General features: G+C 37.3%; 1 non-coding gene across 1 annotated transcript; it reads right to left on the bottom strand.

The window, feature by feature from the left end:
* Positions 1-4924: 4924 nt before the first annotated feature.
* LOC131241686 (small nucleolar RNA R71) lies at positions 4925-5031 on the bottom strand. The gene has a single exon (XR_009169243.1). It is a non-coding gene; the product is annotated as a small nucleolar RNA R71 (small nucleolar RNA).
* Positions 5032-25575: the final 20544 nt, after the last annotated feature.

Genomic DNA, 25575 nt, shown 5'->3' with positions numbered 1-25575 from the left:
GTAGGGAAATTTCCCTGATATATGGGTGTAGTTGGGTTAGAAACTGAGGTTTGAAGTCTTCAATTTTGCCCGCAAGTAAATGGTCCAATTCACTTAAGCTTGGGTTCATTTTCTAAAGATATTCACATTTCTCACAACTTCGCTCAAGACTCAAGTTATGCGTTTGTGTTTCTGGATACTATTTGGGCTCGATTCTCACAATGGTTGTCAAGCCCAATAAGTCGATTGTAGCCCTATAGTTTTGCAGTCATCAAACTTTCGACGTGCAGTCCAGGTCCGATATGGAGTTTAATGCGCTCCCAAGAGCAACTGGGTTTTAGGATTTCCACGAAGTTTTCAAATAATGTCGAGCTAGCAATTTTAATGGTTTTGGGTCTTGTAGTTTGTGTAGATAGTGATTCAAACTAATTCACTGATTAATTTAGTTTAGTACTTAATTGATTTTCATCCAATTTCCATAGTATACGGTCTTTAAGGATTTTTGCCTGAGGTGGTACTCGGGTCTTTGTATGGATTTTTTCGAGACATTACATGAGTACTCCATACCACCCATAGATAAGTGGGCAAGCTAAGATTTCCAATAAGGAAATTAAACACATCTTGGAGAAAACGGTTAACCCTGACTATAAGGATTGGTCAATCCGATTGACCGATGCTTTATGGGCTTACCGTACTACATTTAAAACTCCTATTGGAATGTCTCCCTTTAGACTTGTCTATGGGAAAGCTTGCCACTTGCCTATGGAGTTTAAACATAGAGCCTACTGGGTGATTAAAATTCTAAATTTCAATTTGGACAATGCTAGCTCACTACGCAAACTTCAATTGAATGAACTCGAAGAAATTCGGAATGATGCATACGAGAACTTGAGAATTTACAAGGACAAAATGAAGGTCTTTCACGACCAACACATTCTTCAAAAATCATTCACACCAAGTCAGAAATTCCTCCTATATAATTCTCGGTTACATCTCTTTCTGGGTAAGCTCCGATCTCGTTGGACTGGCCCTTTCACTATTACCAATTTTATCCTCATGGGGCTGTCGAGATTCAGAATCCAAATAATGAAAATGATTTTAAAGTAAATGGACATCGATTAAAGCCATTTGTTGAGAAATTTGATTCAGAGGACATGTCTATACCTCTGAATGATCCTATTTATCAGGGTTGATCTCCTAGTCTGAGGGAGGTATAGTTAGGTTTATTGCTTTCTGCTATTCGAGGATAGTTTGCTTTCACTATTTTAGGATAGTTTGCTTCCGCTGTTTTAGGATAGTTTATTTTTTGTTTGTTTAGGATAGTTTGCTTTTCAGTTGTTTAATTCTTATGCTAACCCACCTTCACGTTGAGATCATTTGGAAAAAACCCCTCAAAATTTCTTCATCAGGTACTATCTTTCCATCACTTCTCCTTCAATTACGTTGTCTCTTTTGCAAATCATGATTATTTCTTTTACATTGAGGACAATGTAGATTTGAGGTTGGGGATGAGAGATTAGGTACACTAATTAGTGTTTTCTCAGTTTTGAGCAAAATTTGTAAATTTTTTGAAAAATTTTCAATGTTTATCTGTTTAGAAAGTGATAAGTTGTGTATTTAAGACTGTTTTGAGTATGATAATAGGATAGAAATCAAATTTTGAATTGTTAGAGTTGGAGTAACTGAGTAACCTATCACTTATGGTTTAGATTTTCTGATTATTAATATGGTGATCATTGAAAGATATTGAGAACCGAGTCTGGAGAATTTTATCCACCTTAAAAGAAGAAAAAGAACTAGTAAAAAAAAGGCGATCGACAAAGAGGTCATAAAGAATGAAGAATGACAACATCTTTGAGGGGAATGAAAAATGTCTTAGAAAAGGATGAAGAAAAAGAAGATTTTTTTTTATCCACCTTAAAAGAAGAAAAAGAACCAGTAAAAAAAAAGGACATCAACAAAGAGGTCATAAAAAATGAAGAATGACAACATCTTTGAGGGGAATGAAAACTGTCTTCGAAAAGGATGTAATGTCTAAGGAAGAGGAATAAATACAAATGATCGTCAATATAAAATAAAAAACTGGAAAAAGAAGGAAAAGGGGATAAGTTCGGAATCAGTACTTGGGTGTTCAACCAATCTTGAAGTGATGACCATGGCTAACATTACGAAAAGATAGTATTTTCACTGAGCACTTTGAAAAAAAAAAAAACTTGATATGCGAACTATGCTCTGACCTAATGGATAAAGGACTTATTTGATTGATTGCTTATGTGATTTAACTCTAGGTCTTCAAAATCTCAATTTCTCATCTTGAGTCTACTCATTCATACTTGATTACACAAAAGTTTTTTTTTCTGAAAAAGGTTTGAACATTGCGCATTAAGGTTCATTTTTTGCATACTTTGCTCGGGACTTGCAAAATGCTGGTTGGGGATTGTGTTGAGGGTCAAATATTGCATATTGGACCCCATCTATTACTTAGTTTTATGAACATGACAATGCTTAATGTTCTATTTTAATCATGCAAGGTGAATTAAGAGCTTGGATTGAAAATGATGTTAAAAGCATGGATTTAACACTCACGAAACACTAAAGACAAAAATAGATCTTACAAGACCTGGAATGAAGAATGCACATACTGAAGATCCAAGAAAACTAAGCCAAGAATGAAGAAAATTGAAGTTTTGAAGTGAAATTTGGTGATTCTTGACTAGTCCTGGCTCCGGATCGACCAGTCCTGGCTACGCACGACCCGTCCTGGACTCTGCTCAACTGATCGAAGCTCGACCGGTCGAAGGTGCCTCGAATCAAACTCCAATGTGTAAAACTTTTAAATCTTCATATTGCCTGACCAGCTGAAGGAGACCCTCGACTGGTCGAGGATGGCCTACGACCGGTCGAGGACGTCCTACGACCAGTTGAGGGTTACAAAATTTTTGTGCGGACTGCGTAAATTTGAGACGGTTTCCAGAAATTTCTACTCGGTGCAAAAGTCTAAGGCTTAAAACTACAAATAGGGGTCCTTAGGGCATCAGTAGGCATCATTTAGGGTTTAGGGAGTGGAGAAAAAGCATGGTGAAGCCGTCGACAAGAGTTTTCCTTCCTTTTTCTTAGTTGTTTTTATGCTTTTCTTAATAGATTCTAGTTCAATCATGTCTATGGTTGGCTGAACCTCGTAGTTAGGGCTAAGAGGTGAAGCTTGTAGCGTGATGAGATGTTTTTATTACTTTAATTCATGTTTATATTGAACTCTCTTTGATTCTAGTTTGATTTCAAGGAATACTATCAGTTTTTAATGGTTTGTTGTGACTTAAATTACAATGAATTTGTGATAGCGTCGAGTATGTTCTTTTCATGTATTGAGATCATGAAATTAGGAAATCATGTTATTCATCATCGTCCCATGGGCATGGTTGGGTGATGGAATCCTCCCTAACTTTCACAATTCTCCCAGATTGGTTATGGGATTGGTAAATCCTGTTGTTTGCCTTGTCTCCTAGGCATGGTTTTGTGATGGAATCACTTTTAGTTCTCACACCTCTCATTCATTAATAATTAGGTCAAAAGAAGTTTAGATTTGATTTTACTGAGATGTCTTCCAATTGGATATGATGGGACTCTGATTCTAGTTGTGTCCTTGAATCAAGCATAGATCTCCCTGATCTCTACAAGTGGATCCTCAGAAACCCTAGTTTCCTACCTTCGAATTTCTTAATTTTTTCATTAAATCTCTCACAATTATTCTCTATGCTTCCAGATTTAGGTTTTCATCTTCTCCTAGTTCTTCTTCTAGTTGCTTTCAGAATACACACGAGATTAGTCCCTGTGGATTCGACCTCGGTCTCACCAAGATTATTACTACATCACGACCCTACACTTGGGGTTGTGAACAAGTTTTTGGCGCCATTGCCGGGGATTAATGGTTGCATTTTTCTAAGATTAGCTAGTTTTAAAATTAGGTTAAGAATAAGGTTTTATTATTTTTAAGATTAGGGTTTGTTTTCTATTTTTAGAAACTTTCTAATTCTACGATTTTTTTTAGAAACTTTCTAATTCTAGGTTTAGAAACTTGCCTAATTTGATTTTAGAATCTAATTTTTTCCTCTTTTTAGAAACTTCTAATTTCTGATTTTAGAAACTTTCATTTTTAGAAACTAATTCATCTTTCTATTTTTATTTTTTAGAAAATTTTTAATTTTAGAATTTCTGTTTTTAGAAATTGACTTGTTTTGTTTTGTTTTACAGGATCTTAATTTAAGAACTTCTAATTTGGTAACTTCTTTCTAATTCCCTCTCTCTTTCTATTTCTAAAATTCCTTTCTCTCTTTTAGGTTTAGGTTAGAATCTGAATTGAGGGCTGAGAGTGTTTCATGCCTAAGTGGGTCCGTGACAACACTCGACGTCTTTTGAGTGAAGGAGGATTGGTTGAGGGGTTATCTATCCATCACAGGATTAGACACCACTCGAGATCCTTAGAGTCCATTAAAGTGATGGCTGCAAATCAATCGGTTAATCAACCGGGAAGACAACCTCAACCTCGGGTTGAGGAAGTCCAGGATGAGAATGAGGTGCATCAAGCAACCCCGCATCGTACTTTGCGAGATTATTTACAACCGGTAGGGGTGAGCACACCCTCATGCATGGTTTTTCAAGAAAATACAGAACATATGGAATTAAGTCAGGGGTGATCCAACTCCTTCCAAAATTTCATGGACTTGAATCTGAAAGTCCATATTTGCACTTGAAAGAGTTTGATGAGATCATGACCACTTTATATTTTCCAAACATGTCTGAGGACACGGTCAGACTGAAACTCTTTCCCTTTTCTTTGAAAGAGAAAGCTAAGACATGGTTGCATTCACTATGTCCCAGATCTATTGACACATGGAATGATATGATAAAGGAGTTCATGAAGAATTTTTTTTCACATTATAAAACAAACACCCTTAGAAAGTCAATCATGAACTTTGCCCAAAAGGAGGATGAAACATTCTTGTAATGTTGGGAGCGGTTCAAGGATCTTGTCAGTTCATGCCCATAACATGGTTTCGAAATGTGGCGCATTACATACTTTTTCTATGATGGATTGACATCTTCCATGCGCCAATTGGTTGAGATAATGTGCAACGAGGAATTCATGAATAAAAATGTCGATAATGTGTGAGACACTTACCAAAATTAAGCACCACTTATAGGCCCACTCAATCAAAGGAGAGGGGCGGATTATACCTTCTAAAAGAGGATGATGATATCAATGCTAAAGTGTCTAATCTCATAAGGAAATTTGAGGCCATAGAACTAAAGAAGGATAAGGTTAAGGAAACGGTTTGCTGTATTTGTGCTTGCAACGTTCACACAACTGAAAATTGTCCAATAATACCTACTTTTCAAGAGGTGTTGGATGAACAATCCAATGCCATGAATAATTACCAAAGAACTTCAATGGACCTACCTCCAATACATACAATCCTCGTTAGAGAAATCATCCAAACTTCAGTTGGAGGAATGGACAAACTGCTACTCCTCAATGTTTCTTTAATCAAATTCCAAATCAAGTGAAACCTCAAGAAGAACTGGTTCAAAATTTCACACAAACTCAAGAGCTTACTCAAGCAATACGAGAACTTACAAAATATAAGCAAAAGATGGATTCACATGTTATGGTTATATAGAGGGGGATGCTTCATGCTTAACCTCTCCCCAATCCCAAATCACAATATGAAATAAGTGATCCAAGCTCTTCAAATTAGATAGAGCAAGCTAAATCTATCACCACTCTTAGGAGTGGGAAGACCATTGAAAAAACTATTCCGGTTAGGGCTGAAAATCCTAAGGACCTGAAAGAGGACAATGTTGATAGACCAAGCATTGCTCCACAAGAATTAGAACCGAAACTTCAAGGCAAACCGATTGCACCATTCCCCCAATGGTTGATTACACCAAAACCTCTCTTTAACTCTCAGGGCATTTTAAAGGTGTTGAAACAAGTGAAGGTTTGTATTCCTCTACTTGATGCTGTAAAATAAATTCCTTCATATGCTAAATTTTTGAAAGACCTATGCACGACTAAGAGGTGGCAAAGTATTAAAAAAAATTCCAACAGAAAAAGTGAGTGTCATCCTAACATAAGATGTGCCATAAAAGTACAAAGATCTTGGTAGCCCAACCGTCGCTTGTGTAATTGAAAATTACGGCATTAAGCATGCACTTCTTAACTTAGGAGCAAGCATAAATCTAATCCCATACTCAGTCTACGAGCAACTAGGTCTAGGTGAATTAAAACCCACCCAGACCACATCACAACTCGTCGATCGTTCAGTTCGTGTACCGAGAGGGATAATTAAGGATGTGTTGGTGCAAGTTGACGGATTTTACTACCTGGAAGATTTTATCGTTTTGAATACTCAACCCATCGTGGACATGAACACTCAAATTCTCATCATTCTTGGTCATCCATTCCTTGTCACATCAAATGCAATCATTAATTGTAGGAATGGAGTCATGAATTTGTCTTTTGAAAATATGACATTGGAATTAAATATTATTATTTTTTCAATAAGGGAAAACAGGTAGAAGATGATGATGATGCCTACATGTTAACTTGATTGATTCTTTCTTGGAGGATAGAACTTTGATGACCTTATCCTCTGACCCTCTAGAGACGTGTTTGGCCCACTCCCATGATTTAGATGATGATATGACTAAGGAGATGGGTACAATGCTTGATAATGTGTCGGTTCTTGAAGTTAACCAGTGGAGGCCACAATTTGAAGAATTTTCCCAAACTGATGTAATGCCTCTACCATCTACCCACAAGGCACCGAAGCTTGACCTAAAACCTTTACCCTCTGATTTGAAATATGTCTATTTAGGTTAAGATGAGACATAACCGGTAGTAATTTCTTCCCACCTTGAGTAAGAACAGGAGAGTATGCTCATCTCTACTCTCATTGAGCATAAGAGATCCCTTGGATGGTTGATTGCCGACCTCAAGGGAATTGACCCTTTCATTTATACTCACCGTATTTATCTAGATGATAATACGAAGACCTCTTGACAACCACAACGTAGACTAAATCCAAACATGAAGGAAGTGGTTAGGGCCGAGGTTCTTAAACTATTAGATGTGCATATCATATACCCTATATCCGATAGCCAATGGGTGAGTCTAACTCAGGTGATTCCTAAGAAGTCCAGAATCACCATCGTAAACAATGCCAATAATGAACTATTGCCAACTAGAATCACTACTAGTTGGAGAACATGCATTGACCATAGGAAGTTGAATACCGTCACGAGGAAGGACCACCTCCCTTTAACCTTCATCGATTAAATCTTAGAAAGGCTAGCTGGTCACTCTTACTATTGCTTCCTCGATGGTTATTCGGGCTACAACTAGATAGAGATAGCCCATGAAGATCAGGAAAAGACCACGTTCACATGTCCTTTTGGCACCTTTGTTTACTGAAGGATGCTATTTGGACTGTGTAATGCCCCCACCACTTTTCAGCGGTGCATGATGAGTATTTTTTCTCACATGATGGGGCAATATCTAGAGGTCTTCATGGATGACTTCTCTGTCTTTGGTCCATCTTTTAGCGATTGCTTAAAAAATCTTAAATGTGTGGTGAAAAGATGTGACGAAAAGAACTTGGTACTGAATTGGGAGAAGTGTCATTTCATGGTTCGTAAGGGAATTGTCCTTGGACATATCATCTTGTATAAGGGAATTGAGGTAGATAAGGCTAAAATTGATCTTATCTCTACCTTACCTCCACCTAAGAACATACGAGACGCACGATCCTTCTTAGGAAACGCTGATTTTTACAGGAGGTTTATAAAGGACTTTAGTCATCTCTCTTGTCCTCTATGTAATCTACTTCAAAAAGATGCACCATATGAGTAGGTTGAGCAATGTCAGGAAGCTTTTACTAAGCTCAAGGGCAAGTTAACCACTGCACCTATCATGCAGCCACCCAACTGGAGCCTTCCTTTCGAACTTATGTGCGATACATCTGACTATGCTCTTGGAGTGATTTTAGGCCAGAGAAAAGAAAAGAAGTGCTATGTTATTCATTATGCAAGTAGAACTCTAAATCCTACCCAAGTGAATTACTCTACTATGGAAAAGGAACTCTTAACCATAGTATTCGCTTTAGACAAATTTAGGTCCTACTTGATTGGATCCAAGATTGTCATCTAAACAAATTATGCGGCACTCCAGTATCTTCTTTCTAAGAATGATGCTAAGCCCCGCCTGATAAGATGTATCCTCCTACTCCAAGAATTTGATTTGGAAATAAAAAATAAAAAGGGAGTAGAAAATGTAGTGGTTGACCATCTTTACCACCTTGATCTTTCTGATTCCCTTAAGACGACACATATAAATGACATGTTCCTTGACGAACAATTGTTCAAAGTCTCCCATTCACCTTAGTTTGTTGATATTGTCTATTATCTTGTCACAGGTTTCACGCTGACACATTAGACTGCGCAAGATAACAAAAAAATTCTCTGCTAAGGTTCGTAAGTTCTTTTAGGATAATTTGTATTTGTTTAAATATTACCCAGACTAAATATTAAGGAGATGTGTGCCAGACAATGAACACTAAAGTGTTATCTCCTTCTGTCACTCTCAGGCTTGTGGTGGTCACTTTTCTACTAAAAAGACCACGGCTAAGATTTGACAGTGTGCCTTTTACAAGCCCACTATGTTCAGGGACACTCATAAGTTTTACAAAGCTTGTGAGCATTGTCAGAAATTAAGAGCATTGTCTCGTCGAAATATGATGCCTTTAAACCCCATTCTCATCATGGAAGTATTTGATTGCTGGGGCATCGATTTCATGGGGCCATTCCCTCAATCCTTTAGGAATATATACATTTTGCTAGCAGTAGACTATGTCACTAAATGGGTAGAAGCGAATCCGTGCCAGAACAATGACCATCAAACGGTCATTAAGTTTTTAAAAGAGAATGTCCTTTTCCGGTTTGGAACGCCTCGAGCCATCATTAGTGATGGGGGCTCACATTTTTGTAATAGGCCATTCGCGAACTTAATGAAGAAATATGACATTTCTCACAAGGTGAGTACTTCATACCACCCACAGACAAGTGGGCATGCTGAGATTTTCAATAGAAAAATTAAACACATCTTGAAGAAAACCGTTAACCCTGACCGTAAGGATTAGTCAATTCGATTGACCGATGCTTTATGGGCTTATCGTACTACATTAAAAACCCCTATTGGAACGTCTTCCTTTAGACTTGTTTATGGGAAAGCTTGTCACTTGCCTATGAAGTTGTAACATAGAGCCTACTGGGTGATTAAAAATTTAAATTTCAATCTAGACAGCGCTGGCTCCCTATGCAAACTTTAATTGAATGAACTCAAAGAAATCCGGAATGATACAAATGAGAACTCAAGAATTTACAAGGACATAATGAAGGTGTTTCAGAACCAACACATTCTTCGAAAATCATTCACGCTAGGTCAGAAAGTCCTCTTGTATAATTCTCGGCTACATCTCTTTCCGGGCAAGCTTCGATCTCGTTAGACCGGTCCTTTCGCTGTTACCAATGTTTATCCTCATAGGGCTGTCGAGATTTGGAATCCAAATGATGACAATGATTTTAAAGTAAATAGACATTGATTAAAGCCATTTGTTGAGAAATTTGATTCAGAGGACATGTCTATACCTCTGAATGATCCTGTTTATCAGGATTGATCTCCTAGTTTGACAAGTTAGGTTTATTACTTTCTGCCATTTTAGGAAAGTTTACTTCCATTGTTTTAAGATAGTGTGCTTCCATTGTTTTAGGATAGTTTGTTTTTCGTTTGTTTAGGATAGTTTACTTTTCGGTTGTTTAATTCTTATAGTAACCCACCTTCACGCTGATATCATTTGGAAAAAGCCTCAAAATTTCTTCATCAGGTACTATCTTTCCATCACTTCTCTTTCAATTATGTTGTCTCTTTTGTAAATCATGCTTATTTCTTTTACATTGAGGACAATGTAGATTTTAGGTTGGGGATTAGAGATTAGGTACACTAATTAGTGTTTTCTTAGCTTTGAGTAAAATTTGTAAAATTGTTGAAAAAATTTCAATGTTTATCTGCTTGGAAAGCGATAAGTTGTGTATTTAAGACTGTTTTGAGTTTGATGATAGGATAGAAATCAAATTTTAAATTGTTAGAGTTGTAGCAACGAAGTAACCTACTACTTATGGTTCTTACACTCTATTGGTTGAGTGGAAGTTTGAATATTATGTTATTCAAATTATTTTCGATAAATAGTATTAGATTTTTTGATTGTTAATATGGTGATCATTGAAAGATATTAAGAACTGAGTATGGAGAATTTTATCCACCTTAAAAGAAGAAAAAATAACCAGTAAAAAAAATAGGAGATCGACAAAGAGGTCATAAAGAATGAAGAATGATAATATCTTTGAGGGGAATGAAAAGTGTCTTTAAAAAGAATGTAATGTCTAAAGAAGAGGAATCAATACAAATGACTGTCAATATAAAATAAAAAATTGGAAAAAGAAGGAAAAGGGGATAAGTTCGGAATCAGTAATTGGGTGTTCAATGATGACCATGACCAACATTATGAAAAATAGTATTTCATTAAGCACTTTGAAAAAAAAACTTGATATGCGAACTATGCTCTAACCTCATGGATAAAGGAGTTATTTGATTGATTGCTTATGTGATTCAACTCTAGGTTTTCAAAATCTCAATTTCTCATCTTGCGACTACTCATTCATACTTGATTATACAAAAGATTGTTTTCTGATAAAGGTTTGAACATTGCGCATTAAGGTTCATTTTTTGCATACTTTGCTCGAGACTAGCAAAATGTTGGTTGGGGATTGTGTTGAGGGTCAAATATTGCATATTGAACCCAATCTATTACTTGATTTTATGAACATGATAATGCTTAATGTTCTATTTTAATCATGCTTTTCTTGCAAGGTGAATTTAAGATTTTGGATTGAAAAGGGTGTTAAAAGCATGAATTTAACGCTCACAAATCAGCAAAGACATGAATGGATCTTATAAGACCAAGAATGAAGAGTGCACATACTGAAGATCTAAGAAAACCAAGTCAAGAATGAAGAAAATCAAAGTTTTGAAGTGAAATTCGGTGATTCTCAACTAGTCCTGGCTCCGGCTTGACCAGTCCTGGGTACGCATGACCCGTCCTTGACTCTGCTCAATCGATCGAAGGTGCCTCGACTCGAACTCTACCATGTAAAACTTCTAAATCTTCGTATTACTCAACCATTCAAAGGAGACCCTCGACCAGTCGAGGACGTCCCACAACCAGTTGATGGTTATGTAATTTTTGCATGGATTGAGTAAATTTGAGACAGTTTTCAGAAATTTCCACTCGGTGCGAAAGTTTAAGGCCTAAAACTATAAATAGGGGTCCCTAGGGCATCCGTATGCATCATCTAGGGTTTAGGGAATGGAGAAAAAGTGTGGAGAAGCCTGCACCAAGAGTTTTCTTTCCTTTTCCTTAATTATTTTTATGCTTTTCTTAAGAGATTCTAGTTTAATCATGTCTATGGTTGGCTAAACCTCTTAGTTAGGGCCAAGAGGTGAAGCTTGTAGCGTGATGGGATGTTTCTATTTCTATGATTCATGTTTATATTGAACTCTCTTTGATTCTAGTTTGATTATAAGGAATACTTTCAGTTTTTAATGGTTTGTTGTTACTCAAATTACAATGAATCTGCGATAGCTTTGAGTATGTTCTTTTCATGTATTGAGATTGTGAAATTAGGAAATCCTGTTATTCACCATTGTCCCATGGGCATGGTTGGGTGATGGAATTCTTCCTAACTTTCATAATTCTCCCAGATTGGTTATGGGATTGGTAAATCTTGTTGTTTGCCTTATCTCTTAGGCATGGTTTTGTGATGGAATCACTTCCTATTCTCACACCTCTCATCCATTGAGAATTAGGTCAAAGGAAGTTCAGATTTGATTTTACAAAGATATCTTCTAATTGGATAAGATGGGACTCTAATTCCAGTTATGTTCTTGAATAACGCATAGATCTCCTTGATCTCTACAAGTGGATCCTCGAAAACCCTAGTTTCCCACCTTTGAATTTCTTAAAATTTTCATTAAATCTCTCACAATTACTCTCTATACTTTCAGATTTAGGTTTTCATCTTCTCCTACTTCTTCTTCCAGTTGCTTTTATAATACACACGAGATTAGTCCGTGTGGATTCGACCTCGGTCTCACTGAGATTATTCCTACATCGCGACCGTACACTTGGGGTTGTGAACACTCTCTCTCACTCTCACTCTCCTCTTGGTTCATAATTCTTGGTAATGAGTTCTTCCTCTTCTCCTCCTCTTGAAATGAGGAGAGGTGAAGGCTATTTATAGCCTTTTGGGATGACATTTTGGTAATTCTAAGGACCTTGGAGGGTGAATGATGATGTGGTAGCTTGTGATTGGTTGAGAGAAGGGTAATGCCACATGGCCTTTTCTTATAGGCTTTTGAGCTTGGTATGATGGTAAATAAGGTGGGTTTCAGGGTCCATTGCATGGAAGAGTTGACTTTGATAGGGGGAATAGTTGTGTGCTCAAAGGGCACATTTTTTAAGAGACGGCAGTAATCGGATTACCACAAGCGGTAGTCCGACTACCGCTCAGCTCCCTTTGACTTTGAACTCCAACTTGTAGGCTTCTGGGTTTTTGGGCTTTTGGATTTTTCAGGCTTTTGGGATTTTTGGGCTTTTGGCCTTTTTTGGGATTTTTGCACTTTTTAGGCTTTTTAGGTTTGACTGAGGTTTGGGGTAGGACATGGGCTTTAGGTTCAGTTCCTAAGGATGATTCATGCCTTATCAAGTTGTTAGCCTGGGTGGGGTGTCTACACAAAGTCATATCGAGCAACTCGTCTATCTCCCAAATCATATCATCATTCAATTCAGGGTAGTGGTCAAAACATGCCCTACAAAAGTTAGAAGGGTTGGTTGAAAGTGGTTCATCCTCCACATTTAAATCGGACATTGTGAATGCTATCTTATCTAGCTCCTAGATTTGTCAAATTTTGTAGTGCTAAAACCTCTTGAAATGTGTATCTTGTGTAGTTCAACTTTATATCATCCTTACCAACATTCCAGTACAAGATCAAGAGACTCTACATCAAGAACTTTAAGTACAAGAATAAGAGATTTAAGTACAACATCAAGTGCTAGATCAAGTTTTCAAGTTTCAACTATATCAAGACAATGTGCTTTACTTAAAGAATTCAAGCTCAAGTAATCTTCTCAAGTTGAAACTCAAAGTCACAAGGTCACTACTTCAAGCTCATCTGTGAATATACAATGACAAGCTTTAAATACTTCAAGATAACTATCAACCGAAGCGAACGATGTTTTAATGTTCAATTTTCACCTACAAGGTATGAATGACCCTAGATTGACCATAGGTTAGGTCATATTGTTTGCATTCTTAATTTGGGTCATTATATAATTTTATAGACCTTTTCTCGACTAGTCCTAACTTATGTTCGACTAGTCCAAGTACTGGCTTGACCAGTCTAAGAATTTTCTCGACCAGTCCAAGGTTTGTTATGGATTTTCAAAATTTCTGTTGGACCCTCGACCAGTCCTGGAGACTGCTTAACCATTCGAGTGAACAGTGCTCGACCGACTCAAAGTCCATTAACCTTTTTGAGTCCCACTCGACCAGTCGAGTACAGGGTTCGACCAGTCGAGCTAGCCACTCGACCACTTGTGGATCAATCTTATCTTATCGTGCCCGAAATTTTGAATTCTTATTGGTCCTTCAACCAGTCGAGCTAACCTCTGGGCCATTCGAGTGACCAGTTTTTTCACCTATAAATAGAGCACGATTTTCAGAGTTTGGTAAGTCATTCAAGCAAAATCAAGACACCACTCTGAGAGATAAGTTTATGATATTCCTAAGCTATATTGTGTCCGTTTAATATTCTCTTTTGATTAGCTCTTTTGTATTTGATTTTGAGTTCTCTATTCCAATCTTATTTGAAGAAGGGATTTAAGTTTTTCCCCTTTCTTGATATCAAAATCAAATCAAGCTAGCCCAAGATGATTTAATCTAAAAATCATTTAGAACCCTTTCATAAGTGAGTTTGGACATTGAACATCTACATTGAACATCTACTTCGAATTGGTTCCACCGGGCTTCATCGAAGGAGAATATCCAGATAAGTATATTTACATTTTTGTAAATCTCTTTTTGGTTTTTGAGGTTGTGCCAGGAAAAATCTCTTTTTAGTTTGTATGAGGTGATCCAGAAAATCTTAGAGTGTGGGGTTTTTAAAATGTGCAAGCCCACTTGAAAGACAATTGTGAAGGTTTTAGGTGAACCTTAAAAAACCTATTTCATAATGAAAGCCAATATCCCGAGGGAGAGGGTATTGGGAGTGGAGTAGTTGTGTGGCTATTTTTGTAACAGTTGGTGTACATACAAGGGAACCACTATAATATCTGGTGTAGTGGTGGTTGGTTGATTTTGGCTTGGTGTGAATGTTGTAAATTCTCTTTAAGCCTTTGTGGAGAATGTTGTAATCTATTTTATGTAATTATGGGAATGTTGTAATAGCTTAGTTTATTTTCTTTGCTATTTTTATTTCCCTCTGCATTGGTTTGAGATTTTGATACACAGACCGTTCTAGAAATCAAGTTGTCTTACCATAAGCCATTGGTTTTTGTTGTAAGGTTATCCTTAGAACAACATCTTTATCAACCTCTCAATACTTTTGCATTTGAGGTTGTTATTTATTTCTACTTAAGGGATTGATAAGTGCTATTTTTATTTATTTCTTTCTAATTCCGCATTTAAATTATAATTTGGCATAGTCCTACCCTCTAGGACTCTTAGCTCAGCCTTTTTAGACATGTCAAATGGGTGGAGAAGATCACTATGGATGATAACTTCCTAAATCTCTTGATCATTAATATGGGCCAAACTTGATATTGAATCCAGGGGGATTTAAGTTGTACATTCATGACTGTCATCCCAATACTTATCATCTTCTAATTCAGTACAGTACACACGTGGAATGGGATCAATTTTCTCACATTCTATTCCTAGATTGGGTTGAGGTTCGAATAAACTAACCTCCTCATCATCATTGAAACCAGGTATGTCAATATCATTATATTGGAAAACTAACTGTCTCTTTGTCATTCCTTTGGACAGTCATCAAGATCGACTCTTCATAAAATTGAACCGTGTGCTCATTAACGAAATCCAACTCCTCATTCCAAATTTCAAACTTCTTCACAAGAGAGTTAGGATCACTTTCTTCGCATTGTGTTTCTGAATTAGGTTGTGGATGGGACGAACGAGCCTCCACTATCTTATTAATGTGCAAATCAATTGCTTCTAATGTTTTTATAATATCTGTAAGATAGTCCGTGTAATTCTGAAGTGAATCCTCTTGGATCGTTTCTGGTTGGATTTCAAAGGTAAGGGATCCAAGAGAATTGTCACTATGTGTTGCTGTTTCGTCTTCTAAATATCTTTGTTTCCACTATTCATAATCATACAGGTCATAGGTGGGAGAGTTTGGTGGTTGTTGATACATGTTATTAGCCATAATACATTCATGCATAGTTCTCTTCTTGCTGGATGGTTGATAATTATCCTCATTCCAATAATCACAATGACCCTAATAATTGCATACTATTTTCTTAATCCATGGAGTGCAATTATTCTCTCGCTTATAATCACCAAAACACATCATATTCTGGTTGGTTCTCGATGATATTTTCAGAAAAAATTTAAGACATAGGTTGTTTCCTATCATAATCATCATACATCCCTTCACAATATCTCTTAGTTATCTCAGCATATTGACATTCCCACTCTTTCATGGTGAAACCCTAACTCTGAATCTAATCCTAAAATAGAATAAAAGAAAAATCCTACACCAATATGGAAAGTAAGCAGAGAAGAAGTTAGAAGGAAGTTACTAGATTAGAGAGTTTTATGTTAGGATCCTACAAAACAGAAAACAATGTTAGTTTCCTAAAAAAAAATACAGGCAAATCCTAAGAAAAAAATTTTAAAATTAGAAAGTTCTAAAACCCTTAGATTAGAAAATTTTAGAAAATAAGAAAAATCTAACCTAATCCTAAAAAGAAAGAAACCTAAGACAAATAAGAAATCTAGAAAAGAAAGGGAGAGAATTAGAAAGAGGTTACCAAATTAGAAGTTTCTAAATTAAGGTCCTGCAAAATAGAAAAAGGAAAGTGAATTAGTTTCTTTAAAAAAAAAAAATAGAAAGAAAAACTAAGAATCTAAAAAAGAAAAAGGAAAGTTTCTAAAAATAAAAAGTTAGTTTCTAAAACAGAAAAAGGAAAGGAAATTAGTTTCTAAAAAATAGATTAGGAAAGTTTCTAAAAAATAAAAAATTAGTTTCTAAAAATAGAACATGAAAGCTTCTAAACTTAGAAATAGAAAGCTAAGTTAGTTTCTAAAATAATTCTAAAAAAAACCCTAACCTAAAAATAGAAAGTAGAAAAACCCTAATCTTAAACTAATTTCAAAACTAGTTAATCTCAGAAAAACACAACCGTTAATGCCGGGAAACCACGCCAAAAACTTGTTCACAACCCCAAGTGTAGGGTCGTGATGTAGTAATAACTCGGTGAGACCGAGGTCGAATCTACAAGGACTAATCTCGTGTGTATTTTGAAAGTAACTTGAACTAGAACTAGAAGAAGATGTAAACCTAAATATGAAATATTTGAGAAGGTGATTTTGAATAAGGTAATTAAAACTTATAAATTTAAAGGTGGTAACTAGGGTGCAAAGGATTTACTTGTAGGATCTCAGGATGCTACCTTGTTTGATTCAAGGACACAGTTGGAATCAGAGTCCTGTCTTATCCATTTGGTAAGAAGAGATTTATCATATCTCTGAACTTCTTATGGATCTAATCATCAATGGATGAGCATTGTGAGGATTTGGAAGTGATTCCATCACCTAACCATGCCCAAGAGACAAGGAAAACAACAGGATTTACCAATCCCACAACCAATCATAAGAGAATTGTGAAGGTTAGGAAGGATTTCATCATCCTACAATGCCCAAAGGCCGATGGTGAACAACGGAACTTGCTAATTTCACAATCTTAAATCAGGAAAAGAAGATATTCAAAGCTATTGCAGATCTATTGTAATTTGTCACAACAAACCATTAAAAACTAAAAATATTCCTTATAATCAAACTAGAATCCAAGAGAGTTCAATAAAACATGAATAAAAAAAAAAAGCAAACCTCTCAATCACGCTACAAGCTTCACCTCTTAGCCCTAGTTAAGAGGTTTAGCCAACCATAAACATGATTAAACTAAGAACTCTTAAACAAAATAAAAGACCAACTAAGGAAGAAGAAGAAAAACTCTCGAGAGGCGGCTCCACCTTTTTGCTCTACTCCTCAAACCGTAGAACATGCCTAGGAATGTCCTAGGGACTCCTATTTATAGTTGTGCATCCCCCTCTTATGCACCAACTTGAAATTTCTAAAAATCGCTTACGAAAGGCCTCAATTTATGCAATCCGTGTTAGCCCTATGCAACAACTCTGCGCGATTTCAGTTACACCGAAGTTGGCTTCGGTAACACCGAACTCATATCTGAAATTTATCACATATAAAATTGTATGTGCAGAGTGCTTAGGTAGCTACCAAAATTGCTTAGGTAGCTATCGAAATTAGCTTCGGTGGTATCGAATTAAGCTTAGGTAGCACCAAATTAAGTTGTTTTCTTCCTGGACTATTTTATGTACTTTAGGTAGCTACCGAAGTTAGCTTAAGTAGTACCGAAATTGGTTATTTTTCTGCTGTTTTACTTGTGCTCTTGCCAATCTTTTCTCCATTCTTCGTACTTAGTTTCCTTAGATCTTTGGCATGAGAATTCTTTGTTCTTGGTCTCCTAAGATCCCTCCTTTGCCTTGGTGATTCTTGAGCAATAAGCCTGTGCTTTTAACATCCTTTTCAATTTAAGCTCTTAAATTCGCCTTGCAACACAAACATGATTAAAATAGAACATTAAGCATTATCATATTCATAAAACCAAGTAATAAATGGGGGATAATATACAATATTTGACCCTCAACACCTATAAGCCCATAAAGCATCGGATAGTCTGAGGGACCAATCCTTCCTATCTGGCCTTTTAGTTTTCTTTGAAATGTGTTTAATTTCTCAATTAGAAATCTCAGCTTGCCCACTCTTTTGTGGGTGGTATGAGGTTCTCACTTTATGCTTGATTCCATATTTCTTCATCAAAACCTCAAATGCCTATTGCAAAAGTCAGACCCACCATCACTAATGATGGCCTTTGGAGTTCTAAATCTAGAAAAAATATTTTTCTTAAGGTATCATATGACCACTTTGTTGTCATTTATCCTAGTTGGAACCACCTCAATCCACTTAGAAACATAGTCCACACCAACTAATATATAAAGAAATCCAAAAGAAGATGGAAATGGGCCCATAAAATCAATACCCCAATAATAAAAAATCTCCAATGGTAAAATAGTAGATAAAGGCATCATGTTGCGCCGGGACACTCTTCCCAATCTTTGACATCTATCACATGCAACACAGAAAGCGTGGGTGTCTTTAAACATGGTGGGTCATAGAACCCACACTGTAAGATTTTTATAGTGGTTTTCGTAGCAGAAAAATGGCCACCACATGCTTCCATGTGGCAAAAGGAAATAATACTTTGAACTTCATTCTCTGGGACACAACATCTAAAAATTTGATCATTCTCATATTTATATAAATACGGGTCATCCCAGAAGAAGTTCCTAACCTCAGTTTCAAAACACTTCATATCTTGTGACTTCTAATGATATGACATTTTGCTTGTTACAAGATAGTTCACTATATCTGCATACCAAGGCAATTTGGACATTGCAAATAATTGTTGATCAAGGAAAGTGTCTTGGATATGCATCTCCTCAGTGGAATCATTTAACACCAATTTAGAAAGGTGATCAGCCACTACGTTCTCTACTCCTTTCTTATCTTTTATCTCTCAGTCAAATTCCTGGAGTAGGAGGATCCATCTCAAAAGTCTCGACTTTGTATCCTTCTTAGATAGTAAATATTTTAAAGTCGAGTGGTCTGTGAAAATGACCACTTTGGATCCCAGCAAGTAGGACTTAAACTTATCCAAAGAAAAAACTACTGTAAGTAACTCCTCTTCAGTTGTTGAGTAGTTCACTTGGGCCGAGTTTAGAGTATTACTCGCATAGTGAATAACGTAGGGCCATTTATCTTTCCTTTGGCCCAAAACAGTCCCTATGGCATAATCACTTGCATTGCACATTAGTTCAAAAGGAAGTGTCCAATCTAGTGGACGTGTGATAGGTGCAGTGGTAAGGGATGGTTTAGTTTTATTAAAGGCACTTGCACACTCATCTGTCCACTTAAATGAGACATCCTTTTGAAGAAGATTAGTTAAGGGTCTAGTAATGACACTAAAGTCCTTGATAAATCTTCTATAGAAACTGTCGTACCCTAGAAGTGATCTAATATCTCTAACAGTTCAAGGAATAGGTAGATTAGCAATAATGTCGAGTTTTGAGCGATCTACTTTGATTCCACTTTTGGAGATAACATAGCCCAAAACAATTCCCTTTTGAACCATGAAATGACACTTCTCCTAATTTAAGACAAGGTGCTTCTCTTCATACCTAGATAAGACAAGAGATAAATTGTTGAGGCATTCCTCAAAACTACTCGCAAATATAGAGAAGTCATCCATGAAAACCTTAAGAAACTTCCCAACCATATTTGAAAAAATACTTATCATACACTGTTGGAAAGTTACTGGGGTGTTACATAATCCAAATGGCATCCGTTTGAAAGCAAACGTGCCAAATGGACAAGTGAACGTGGTTTTCTCTTAGTCTTCCAAGGCTATCTCTATTTGGTTATATCTGAAATATCCATAAAGGAAGCAATAGAAGTAGTGACCTGCTACCCTCTTTAAAACTTGATCAATGAATGGTAGAGGGAAATGGTCCTTCTTTGTGACCATATTCAATTTTTTATAGTCAATACAAGCACGCCAACCTGTGATGACACATGTTGGTATGAGTTCATTATTAGAATTTTTCACAATAGTTGTTATGAATTTCTTTAGAATTAATTGGGTTGGACTCACCCAAACACTATCAGATATTGGGTAGATGATTCCCACATCCAACAATTTGATCACCTCATTTTTTTACAACTTTCATCATGTTTGGATTGAGACACCTTTGAGGTTGTCTAATTGGTTTGGTGTCCTCATAGAGGTGGATCTGATGGGTGCATATGGAAGGGCTTATACCCTTAATGTCAGAAATGGTCCAGCCCAAGGCTCCTTTGTGGTCATTTAGAACATTCAACAATTTAATCTCTTGATCCTTGTCTAAAAATGAAGAGATCACCACAAGGTAAGTTTCATTTTCACCCAAGTATACACACTTAAGCTCATTTGATAGTGGTTTTAGATCAAGCTTTAGAGCATTGGTTGGTGATGGCAGAGGTTACAAATCCTTGACAGACAGGATTTGAGTGCGCGTTCTCCATCGATACATACTCATTATCATTACAAATTTCAGCAAGCACTCTTTCTAAATAAGAATTTTCTAAGTCCCAAAAAACTTCAACCAATTCCTAAGGTAGGCTAGGTTCCAATTCCTCTTTCTCTATCAAGCAGTCCATAAAATTCAGCTCAAGCAGTCCTTAAAATTCAGCTCATGGATCTCATTATTGTTTATGGGTTACTTACATAGATTGAAATTATTGAGCTCTAAGGTCATGTTACCAAAAGACAACTTCATCCTTCCATTCATACAATTGATGATTGCATTTGAAGTTGCTAGGAATGGGCGACCTAAAATAATGGGAAACTTAAGCGCTAGCATTTACACAAGGTTCAGTGTTTAGTACAATAAAATCAACGGGGATGTATAATTTCTCTACTTGGACTCATGTTCTATATAATTCCCTTTGGTACCTTAATGGAGTGGTCAGCAAGTTAGAGTGTAATCTTGATTGGTTTAAGCTCACCTAACCCCATTTGTTAGTAAATCGAATAAGGTACTAGGTTGACACTTGCACCCAAATCTAGTAAAGCATGCTCAATTTGAAAATTCTCAATAATACAGGGAATAGTGGGACTTCCCGTGTCTTTGTATTTGGGTACGACCCTTTTATGAATGATCGCACTCACTTTCTTAGTGAGGAAGGCCTTCTTGTGCACATTTAATTTCCTCTTCACAGTGCACAAGTCCTTAAGATATTTAACATATGATGGAATTTCTCTAATGGCATCAAGTAAAGAAATATTGACAATCACCTTTTAGAGCACATCCAACACCTCTTGATATTTCATCGGCACAGTCAGGTTCCGAAGTCTAGATAGGAATGGAACTGGAGGCTCATGTGACTTAGTCTCTTTATCCTTTTATTGTTGCGTCTCTTGAACCATAGTCGGTTCATCATTCTTTTGAGAAGGTGGGTCATCCTCCTGTATTTCTACCAGTTGTATTATCTTCTTATCGACCTGTTTTCCACTTCTCAAGGTAATGATGGCCTTAGCTTGTTCATGATGTAGCTCACTTGGATTTGTGTCTCCAATGAAATGTATATTTTTAGGGTTTGACACTGGTTAAGAAGGAAGTGTGCCTTTTTCCCTAGCCTTTAGTGGAGTCTCAATCCTAGCCACGACCGTCTTTAATTTCTGATTTGATTGGATTAGTGATTGATTCATTTGAGCTTGAGAGTTAATGAATGCGGTTAATGCATCCTCCACATATGATCGCTTTGGTAGGGGCACATATGGTGCATTATTACGTGCCCCAAAGAAGTTGTTTTGTGGAGGCTCTTGAGGTGCATTAGACGCATTAATTTGTGGTCCACTCCTTCAGCTAAGATTAGAATGGTTACGCCAATTTGGATTGTATGTGTTTCCCATTGGTTGCACAACTGGCCTTTGGTAGTTATTTATAGCATTTGCTTGCCCATGCTCATGCATGATATCTTGTACAACTAGGCTTGTTGGACAATCCTTTGTGTCATGGTCGGCACCACTAGAAATGCTTAAAAAGCTACCTAAGGAGGTGTTTGCTTTAATTACATCAACCTTCCTAATTTCCAAGACTTCGACCTTTTTAGCCAATACAATGATTTTGCATTAAGGTCGTCTTCCTCTTTTAGGACATACATCCCCGCTTTCTCTCCAGGAATGGGTCTAGTTTAGTTCAGTTTAATAGAGACATCTCATGTCTGAGTATTCTCTACTAACATGTCTAGAAAATCCCAAGCCTTATTATGATCTTTGTCAAGAAAGGTTCCACCACACATCATCTCTATGAACTGACGGTTATCCACGGTGAGCCCCTTTCGGAACGCATCAATCAAGTGCCATGGTTCATAACCATAATGTGGGCAAGTGAGTAGAAGGTCTTTGAAACGCTCCCAAGCTAGGAAAAATAGTTCATTCTCCTTTTAGGAGAACAACATGATTTCCTATTTCAGTGCATTTGTTTTGTGTTCAGGAAAGAATTTTTTCAAAAACTCTCTACTTAAAGCTTGCCATGTAGTGATGGTATGAGTTCTTAGAGAGTTGAACTATGCTTTGGCCCAATCCTTTAGAGAAAATGATAATAACCTAAGTTTGAGTGCATCCCCCTATTTCCATTATTTACTTGTAATGTTGCAATCACTTCCTCAAAGTCCTTGAGGTGCAAGTAGGGGCTTTCAGAATCCAAGCCATGAAATTTAGGAATCAGTTGAATCACACCTGGTTTAAAATCAATGTTCCCTGTGTGAGCAGGGAACATAATGCAAGATGGTAAAGTTGATCTCTTAGGGTGTAGATGTTCACATAAAGTCCGTGGTTGGTTTAACACATTCCTATGAACTTCATTCTCATCCTCAAGAGGAGGATTGCGTTGATTTTCTCTGTTTTGTATTAGAGTTGGATCTGACAGATTTGGATTTGTATTATCAACTAGGTCTGTCATGGAATCCAAGTGGTGTTGCCTGCCTTTCCTAAATAAATGATCAAGGCCTGGGACTAGTCCACCTTCAGAGGAGAGTTGATTGTTTTGATCTCTACTCCAACGAGACATAAACGATCTACACCACACAACAAAAACCACAAATTCAAATAGCAAGTATGATACTTAGAGTAAAAATTAAACTTATCCAATAACCCAAATGATATAGCCAACCATAAGGGTTCAAACCACAAAGCAAAATAAATAAAAAGAAAATAAAACTAATGCAGAAATTAAACTATGCTAATATGGAAAATAGATTCAACGGATGATCTTTGTGATCAAACAGCAACTGTAAGACAACCATAATGCATGCCCCAAACTCAGAAATAGGGCTCACAGAATTCTCGATCGCTGAATCGGGCACCGACAGCCTCCGTATTACCCCATTCTCGGCTCCCGACACCCATATGCCGGATTCCGATCCTGGGACCCTTCAAGGAGGATTTTCAATATGCTTTTTTTTTGTAATGGAGCATAACCGCAAGCATAACCAAGTCACAAAACAACATCACCACATATCCACTATAATGAAACATTTGAGTACAATGCGGAAAGGAAAATAGAAGGATAGTCAAAAAGCTCCAAAATAATCTGTCACACGCTCCTGCCTCAGCACTGCTGCTATTTAACGTCACCTGCACGCAACGGTCATGCATAAGCTTACAAAAAGCTTAGAGGGTGTGTGCGTATGTGTGCAAATGTGTGAACCAAGAATAAAATATCAGAGTAAGCGAAAATGCTAGCCAGTCCATGAATGCTATCAGCCATACCAAGGCCATGCAATGCAAGGCCTGTCATATGCAAGTTGTAAAACATGCATGCTAGTCCTCATCAAGTACATATAGTACATATATTAGTACAGTTCCCCTCTGGGATATCACTAGGGTCTAGTGTACTCCACACTGACTGCCGCCTCCTTAGCCACAAACCCAGTGAGTGGAAAAGACCATACTATTCGCTTGATTAGTAGTCTGCCAATACCAACCTGGCTCGTCAATAGCGGACCCATTTTCGAGAACCCCCTCACTCGAGCGGATAAGACCACACCCCCATCCAGCCAACCACGACACAGTGTGAGACACAGCCTACTGGTATTAGGTACTCGTGTGCTCATGTATCCACTTGGTCTAGACATTGGAGCATCTCTTGGTACTAAAAGGGTTCTGGACTCTCACTGTAATGCCCTGAAAATCGGGGGTCGAGCAAAGCTCAACCCCCGAGTTCCAACGCATCACTTATGCAACATAGATAATAATGTTTAAATGTTGTCCATATTAGCGCATTAAACATGAGTATGATTACACTAAAACAACATATCATACTCCAGAGATAATCAAATTAAGCGAGCGGAAGACTGAGATAGGTATATACAGTATGTAAGTGTTTCTCAATCCCAAGAGTATGAGTATGATTCCAGGCTGAATATATACATGTATTGTTTCAAAATTTACAAATATCATGATGTAACTGTCCAACTAATCCATGCAACCCTATAATCCCATCAAATCAGAACAAGGTCTACGAAGACCCGCCTGATAGCTGAACATAAGAGAATTCCTCCTCCTCATCCATGAAGTCCATTTCAGCTGCATAGACTCTGCCATTACCTGCATCTACAACACAGTCTGGTTGATGTTTTAAAATACCATCCTAGGTGGGAATGAGTAGCTAATTTAGTGGAACTATAAAGCAAAGGTTAACATGTTATCAATTCAGTCAAACAGTAATGATAAAGTGATACAACAATCATTTCCTAAGTACTCTTATTAATGCGGGAATGGTATGCTGTAATGATGCACGCCCTCGTACAAAACTCCCTCAAGCGACTTCGACAACCAAGTTCACACATGACAACACTTCCTCACAAAGTGCAACTTCAACACCAAAGCAAATCCTAAATAACCCCACCTACCACCCTACCAACTAGAGCATTATTTTCGAAGGGGGTCCGGATCAGACGGCTCACCCCAACCCACGCTAGGACCATAGCTAGGCTGCAACTGGGTGTTAGATGCAATGCGATGCATGGTCGTGTTAGCTGAGTATTTAGTTAAGTTTATTCATATAACAGATTCAAGAAGCTAAGGACCTCCCTTTATATCATTAACCCAACGGGGATCCATCTAGGGTCGTCAATCCTAGTTAATCACATACAATAGGCAAGTTATAGGGCATCACCCCTAATGAAAGTAGTGGATAAGCAAGTTCAATTGATTATACTTAAGGTCACTCCACCAATACCCTACCAACTAGAGCGCTATTTTCGAAGGGGGTCCGGATCAAATGGTACACCCCAACCCACGCTGGGACCACAGCCAGGCTGCGCCGGTGTAGGCCAACAACTGGAATACAGTGTCTCATACCACCAAATTCAGCTCATGAGTTTAGGTTGCTTACAGGTCACTACGGGGAGGCTTGTCACCCCGGTATAGGCCAACAGCTCGACCATGGTGTCCCATATCACCATGCCCAGCTCATGATTCTTAACAGATCATGGTACCAT

Source organism: Magnolia sinica, chromosome 3 (genome assembly GCF_029962835.1).
Source record: "Magnolia sinica isolate HGM2019 chromosome 3, MsV1, whole genome shotgun sequence".
Taxonomy (NCBI): Eukaryota; Viridiplantae; Streptophyta; class Magnoliopsida; order Magnoliales; family Magnoliaceae; genus Magnolia; species Magnolia sinica.
The sequence above is the reverse complement of the archived record's forward strand: the minus strand, read 5'-3'. Positions and strand labels throughout refer to the sequence as shown.